At 36.5% G+C, this 7263-nt stretch overlaps 1 long non-coding RNA gene across 1 annotated transcript; it reads left to right on the forward strand.

Annotated features, from left to right (window-relative positions):
- Positions 1-3260: 3260 nt before the first annotated feature.
- On the forward strand, positions 3261-6697 carry LOC128787669 (uncharacterized). Its single transcript, XR_008430783.1, has 3 exons — positions 3261-3358; positions 6137-6250; positions 6568-6697. It is a non-coding gene; the product is annotated as an uncharacterized LOC128787669 (long non-coding RNA).
- The last annotated feature ends 566 nt before the right edge of the window (positions 6698-7263 follow it).

Here is a 7263-nt window from a genome sequence, read left to right on the forward strand (position 1 = left end):
CATTTTGGATGCCTGGGTTCTTAATGTTTGAAAACTTTTATGATGATCGAGGTAAAAGTGTCTTAGGAAGTGGGGTTATGTAGGTTTATATATGTGTGTATATATATATATGTAAAAAATTTTATTTTAACCTAAGTCATACATTTGAGGCTAGACTTGTCCTATATCAAACACACTTGGGTGCCAGCCCAGGCTCAGCCACAGGTTCTGGATGTGCTCTGGAGCACGATGGAGGAGGCAGTGGGGACCCTCCAGCCCTGGGCAGCACAAACATGCACAAGAAGGGAGCACCTGCTCCTCAGGGAACGTTCTCCATCCCCTCTCACTGTGGTGTCACTCATCTGCCCACCCCACTGCTCAGTGCACAATCAGCCCTGTCACCTGAGCACAGGACAAGCCAGATATGAGGGTAAATTTGGGGCAGTGTTCCTTCTTCTTACTCTTCCTCAAAAACAGGACATATTCACAATCTATCTATATTCTATGAAATGGAAAACAAGGCTGAAAAGTGGAACTTGCTTCTATTTAATTCAATTTTCTAATGAGATAGTTTGCTTTCTTATTTTTTTTCTTTTATTTCCCTCACCTCGGTTTCTCAGGGAAAAGATAAGGAAAAAAAAAAAAAAAAAGAGAAAGAAAAACAGAGCCTCATTTAAAAGCAGATGCATTGAAATTAATTAATACCATTGTGCTTAGCCTTTTAACCAGAAAAGTATTGCTTGTGAAAAAATACCCAGCTTTACCCAATCATAAAATTAAGACATAAGTAAGCAAAAAACCCTATAAGTGATTATTACCTTCTAATCTGCATAGATAACTGTAAGTACTCTCATGGAGGGTCACAATTGATGAAGAACTTCAAGATTATTTTTCTAGTCTTTTATTTATTTTGTCATTAATATTTTTAATGATCTGGACAAACAGAAGTAGATATCAAACACATTTTTGTAATCTTTAATTAGTATCAAAGCAAGCCCAGGGTGTGAATAGTTTTTAAGGGAAAAACACATTATAAGTAAGTCTAGATCTATTAGTGCATTTGTGACTGGAGTCAAAGTTGACAGTTTATTGCAGTAGTGGTATGTGCATAAAATTTGTGTTCACAACCCCAGAAGAAGAGTTTGGCTTAAACAGATCAGAAGTTCATTTTTTATTTCAGTTGACTAACACCCTTGGAAGATAGCTTCATGGTTGTTTTATTCGATGATAAATTGTAAGAGTCGTTGCCTATAGGAATGTGGTAGATGAGTGGAATATGGACAGAAATAAAATCCTAGCAGAACAAAAGGTCCACAGAGGGACCTCTCTGACAGTTAAACCCCCTTATTGATTGATGTAGCATTCAGTATCTTCTGTTAGGAGATTTGTACTTGGACACTGTTTTTACTGTTATCTTGTTACACCAACTTCTTAAAGTAAGGAAAAAGAAATAGACTCCTGAGTGTGTAACTTTGGCAAGAGAAAGAAAATAGTTAAATCCATGTGATCACAATATCTGCATGAAAATTCTGGTGATTTTCAGGAAGAGTGAACCTTACATCTTCATAGTACTTTTCCAAGAATAAGGTACTTCATATGGTAGATAAATATGAGCAGTTCTCTTATGTTTTTCTATTATTATTACTTTTGTGACTGATGATTATCACAATCTAATATAGAATGGGTTTGGATGTCATTGCAGAAGTTCAGAAAGAAAAAGCTTTTCAAACAATAAGCTTTATGACCTTTGGGTTTTAGATAAGTGGGAATACAGAACTTATCATATGTGTTCTGTAATTGTATATATGATAGAAAATATGCATGCAATTAAAAAGGATGTCAGCTAAAAATGTATTCACATGCTCATGAAGGATAATTAAAACTGATACTATGACCTGACTGGAAAAAGGAGGATAGGGTAGATGCAAGAAAAATTAATGGAATATTTAAGCAGGGATTTTTAAAGTGCTGAAATAGATTATATTTTTAAAATAATTTTTAATATATTCTATAAAATTCTCTATTGGTACCAAACACATTTTATGATTTTTTTTTTTTAAAAGCTGTGTTGGCCATGGGTAGCAGGAATAGTATTTTAAGACTCTTTTTATTTTTCTATTATTTTAATTTAGTATTTAAGGACCAAAGAATATTTGAATAAAGGAAAACAGTCATTCAGTCTGAGGTGTGATTGCTGAGGGGACAGAGGGTATCTGAACCTTTAACCATCACAAATATTTTGTAGCTGTTGGAAGAAACTGTGTAAAGTGTCCTGAGTATTTTCGTTTTCTTCATTTTGTGAGTATTTTATAGACTCAAAAATGTCAAGATATGATGTGTGGGCACTGTGGTGAAGAAGGACACCACCACTGAGGAAGGGCAGTGACAGGCAATGTGCCAGATCAAAACAGACATTTGGAATAAAACAGGTTTACTCAAACATAAAACATGGGATACAAACAGATAATTCTAAGAACTCTAGTTTCTAACACTCTGTATCCCCTTGCAAGATAAACCCGGAAAAAAGTGAAAAGGAGATCCCATGATCTCCCCTGCCCAGAGTTCATGGCAGTTTGCAACAAACTCATACAAAGGCGCAAAAATCATAAAGAAAGACACTTTACATTTTAAAAAAGCATGTAAGCATTTAACATGATTTTTGATTATCATTCTTTTTTTGTATAAGGGAGAGGATAGCCAGATACTGGTACCGTAAAGATATGAACAAATACACAGTGAATATCTGCTTTATTGGTTTTTGAAACATATTTGACCTGGGAAATGGTCAAATATGGTAGTTGAATCACAGGGAAATTATATAGAGTCTAAAACGGAATTTGGGATTCACTAATATTGTCCCTCCTAATTACATAGAGTCTAAAATCCCTGGGAATAAAAGCAAAAATCTGGTCAAAATTAAATTTACCCTCAATCCTTTGTGTGTCAGGAAAAATCTCAACTCCTTGCTCACCATGAGAATGACCGCAAGGCAGGCAATGCCCTTTCAAAATCCAAAGCCACTTTGCCTTTGAGTCTTATTTTGTGCCAAAAAATTTTAAAACATCCTTGGTTCCTTTTTGTGCTTTACTGTTGAACTTCTTCCATTCTGTCAAAGCTCTTTCATTACAGTTTCAGGGCTTTAAAGCCTCATAATGACCTTTCTAGTTGACCCTGACCCATTCTTCATGCTACCATGATGTGGTGTCATAATGCTTCCATGAAGTACAGTCCTCTGAAGGGGTTAATGCTCCCCTGCCATTCAGCTGTTAGTTTCTCCTGAATTTCCCACTGACTGTCACAAAGGATAACAGAGATGTAATAAAAAGGTCACGCAGGTGCTCCCACAGAATATGTTATCAAGTCCTAGCAGTGAAGGAATGTGAGTAGGCCTATTTGAATGAACAATGAAGATACAATAAAAGGGAAGCTGAATTACAGGCAGCAGGCAGGTTTGCACTAAAAGAGTAAACAGGATTTACTGTATTCAAGGAGTCTGAAAAATTACACTCATTAGCCATGTATCAAGTAAATCGATAATACCATTATGTGTTACAATGAGAATTAGCTTTAACAGCTATTTCATACAACTCAGCAGGGACTCACAGCTAATTCAATTTTTACCACATTGTATTCACACAAATATTCCTTCAAAATAGTATTATTTTTAGTTTGTCATTCACCTATTTCCTCACTTTACTCAATACATCTAGGAAAATAAAATACAGCACTCAAGAGCAGTAGTTGTAACATAAGGTTCATTGCTCCTGCCCCTTGTGTCAAAACACTGAAGACCTGTCTTGCACGTACTGCCACTAATGCCTTCATTAGCCAGTCAGCTTTCTATTCCACAATAGATCAATGCCAGCTCCCAATAATTCCTTAAAACAGGTCATCCATGAGGACTGCTGCAGTAAGGATCCTTCTGTCTACCTCTCTCCTTGATTTTCCTTTATCTGAGGCTTCCTGGATGGCTATTATTCTCAAGTGCAGCAGCTGCAGGCTTAATTAGGAGCCAGCAAATGAAAACAATTTGGTGTTCGCACCTTTACTGTGCTGCATGGCCTAACTTAGTAAATAAAGGCAGGAAGGAGGGAGAGATATAAATGGGTGCTTTGTTAAAAAGTATCCAATAAATATGGCTAATGTGGATAGAAAACTCATTTCCTATGGAGAAAGCAGAATAAAGTGTAAATAGTAAATTGTGGCAAGGCAATAGAAGCAGGACATTTAAGAATTTCAGTGTGCAGAATTGTGGCAGAAGTCTTAGCCTTTATGTGAGAGAAATCAGGACAAATATTCAACAGAGCATAACCAAAAGAGCCTGTGATAACATGCCAACAGTCGTCCCCAGGGTCATTTCCCTTTGTAAAGGCATCATCATTGATTTAATTTATTATCTAATTTTGCTTCTTTTACTCCATGAAGATATTTTTAACAGAAAGTGATAGGCCAAGATTTTTTTCACACTCAAACAATTTCCAGAGAGAAAATGAGAAAACTAGAGAGATTGAGGGAGGAGAATCATATATCGTTTGTTGCATCACAACTGTTGCTCTTCTAAACTTTATCCTATATCTGACCATCTATTCCTCTAGACAGCTATACAAGGTACTAAATCCTGAGATATATGAGATTACTAAATCTTATACAATAGTCATTGAAATTCACATCCTCATTTCCAGCATCCTAGTATGTACTGCAAATGGGACACACGTGCCAAACATGCAGCCCAGATGAAAAAGATTGCTTCACAATGTATTTAGCCTATGACAATGCTAGTGAACCCTAATGAGTTGCTTCTTTTTCTAAAATTTGAGGTTCCCTTCATTCCTTGTGTGATTTTTATCTAAAATTCACTTTTGTAACACTCTAACTAAATAATTGAAAAACTTGATATTTCCTTTTGACCCCAAGTGGAAGTCTATAATGGATCAAAATGATCAGTGTTTTAAATTGACCATTCGAGTTTCTTTATTGAACTTTTTATTTGTCAAATAACAAGTTGATTGAGGAAACTATTCCTATATGAGAACAAAAACAGGATAATCACTGCTGGTGATTATTCGGTCATTCCTGTGCATTGCAAAATAATCCTTTTTTCCTCCTTAAAAAAAAAGTCAAATAATTACTTGTCATATGCCATAGAGTGCACACAGGTTTTATTTGGAACTCAGTTGTCCTCTCAGGTTTTCACCTGTACAATTGTACAGGTATTCACCTATACAATTATCCAGACAAACACCTGGATTCTCAAGTTGCCTCTTGCAGATTCTTTGTACATGATTGTGTCTTTAAAGTTTGACTGAATAATAATAAAGTGGTTATTAGGAAGTATTGGGTACTTAAAATATAGGAACACATGTGCAGTTTTTAGTGGGGGTTTTTGTCATGGATTTGGGTGTTTTTCTTCCTTGAGGAAATGCCTAACTGGATGGGGAGGCACTCGATTGCGTGCTTGAATTGGTGATTGTTTCAATTGAAAACCAAGTTGCAGAAGGTCAGAATGGGTCACTTGTACAATATTAAGTGTTTCTAAATTGGCTGTGTTCTTGGTGGTTTATTAAGAGCTTGGTTTAATGTTTGCCAGTCTTCTCCATGTAGAATGTTGCTGTAAGGGACACAATATCAAAATGTGTAAGAAACTTCCCTAACTAGGCAGGGCCCTGAGTTGTTGTTTATATTTTATCTTCAATTTTCCCTGAAAAAGATTGCTTGTTATCAGAAGACTGAGTAGATCATCAAATACAATTTATTTAGTTTTTGAGAACTGATGATATCTGTACAAGTTACATGTCGCTTCAACTGAGAGTACTAATAAAATTAAATAAAGTCTTTCAAAGATTTTTAAAAATAGACAGAAATTGTAAGAAAGTAATTTTGAGGGGAGTCATGAAGCAAAAGCCTAGAAGCAGATGAACAGAAGGAAGAAGGAAGAAAGAAAATAACAATATCAGAGTTTTCAATATCTATTGTGAACAAACCCTTCTGCCACCTTGCCCTTTTACACCCAAAACAGCCTTTTGGGACCACATCCTCCCACATACAGAGGGCAGACTGTTATTTGACCAAGACAAAACAGAAACCCACAAGATGGTTACATGCAGATTCCTCTTCTGTCTGCATCACTCTCTAGTTTCATACATTCATTCATCTGCAGCTGCCTTCTCTCATCTTCGAGGCTACATCAAGGCTTCCTGCTGCCAGGCTGGGGCGAGACGTCTGCGCTCAGACGTCCTGGAGGCAGAATGAAGGCACCCATGAGTGATTGAAGGTAACAGATAGATGGACTAAGTGTTCATTAACAATACGTGTGCCTATGAAAAATCTGGTGCCCCAGGCCAACTGTCCATTTGGCCCAACCCCAGCATTTAACAGTTGCTCAAAAAATATTTGTATTCCATTATAGTTAATTTTCCCCACGTATTTACTGTAAAGGATTGCCATAATGAGTTCCAGCTTTTGAACTAGACTGACCTATCTTGTCAAAATCAGAGCCATGTCAGCAGAAGCTGGAGACGTGTGAAAACTGCGTGTGAAGCCTGCTGCACACAATGTATTTCAACACAACTTTTTTCTCTTCCCATGTAGCCCAACCTATGTCTGATGAACTCAGGATATTCTGAGGAATGTGTGTGCAGTGAACAGCAACAGAACATGAGGATGGCATGCTGATACAAATTATTGTTTTTCTATTAAAATATGCCTTTTTTTACCTTCACCAAGTACACATACAGAGCTATAGAGATGAGTTTTTCAATTCTTGACCTATTCATTTCTTATACCTTGTTTCTGGGGGAAAAAAATCAGCCTAATAATGAGACATGATATTGTCCTATTTCTTTAAGTTGTTATTTGCTAGAGAATAACTAACAATAAACAAAAGACTGGGAGCTGGCTTGCCAGCTAGCAAAATTAATTACATGAAATTATATGACTAAGATTCTAAGACTGTTGTAGCTTCAGAAAATACAAGCAGTGATCAATTATGTGTGAATTTCCAAACATTTTTGATAGATCTGCACAGAATACATGAGTATAATTCTGTCAGACTTTCATCTCTCAAATAATTTTTTTTTTCTTTCAGGCTCTGGGAATAGATTTTGTCATGTGTAAACTTAAGAAATTCATTGTAAAGGCAGGTACTTCAGACAGCATTTGTCTCATCTTACCTATTCTGGGCATGGGTGAGAAGCACTGGCCGTGCTGTCAGCTGCTCAGAGGGCTGTTCCTCTCCAGGTCTTAGGTACACGGTCTCTATACTCCCAGTCCTTGCATGTCCCTGCA

The sequence above is a fragment of the Vidua chalybeata genome, chromosome 4 (assembly GCF_026979565.1).
Source record: "Vidua chalybeata isolate OUT-0048 chromosome 4, bVidCha1 merged haplotype, whole genome shotgun sequence".
Taxonomy (NCBI): Eukaryota; Metazoa; Chordata; class Aves; order Passeriformes; family Viduidae; genus Vidua; species Vidua chalybeata.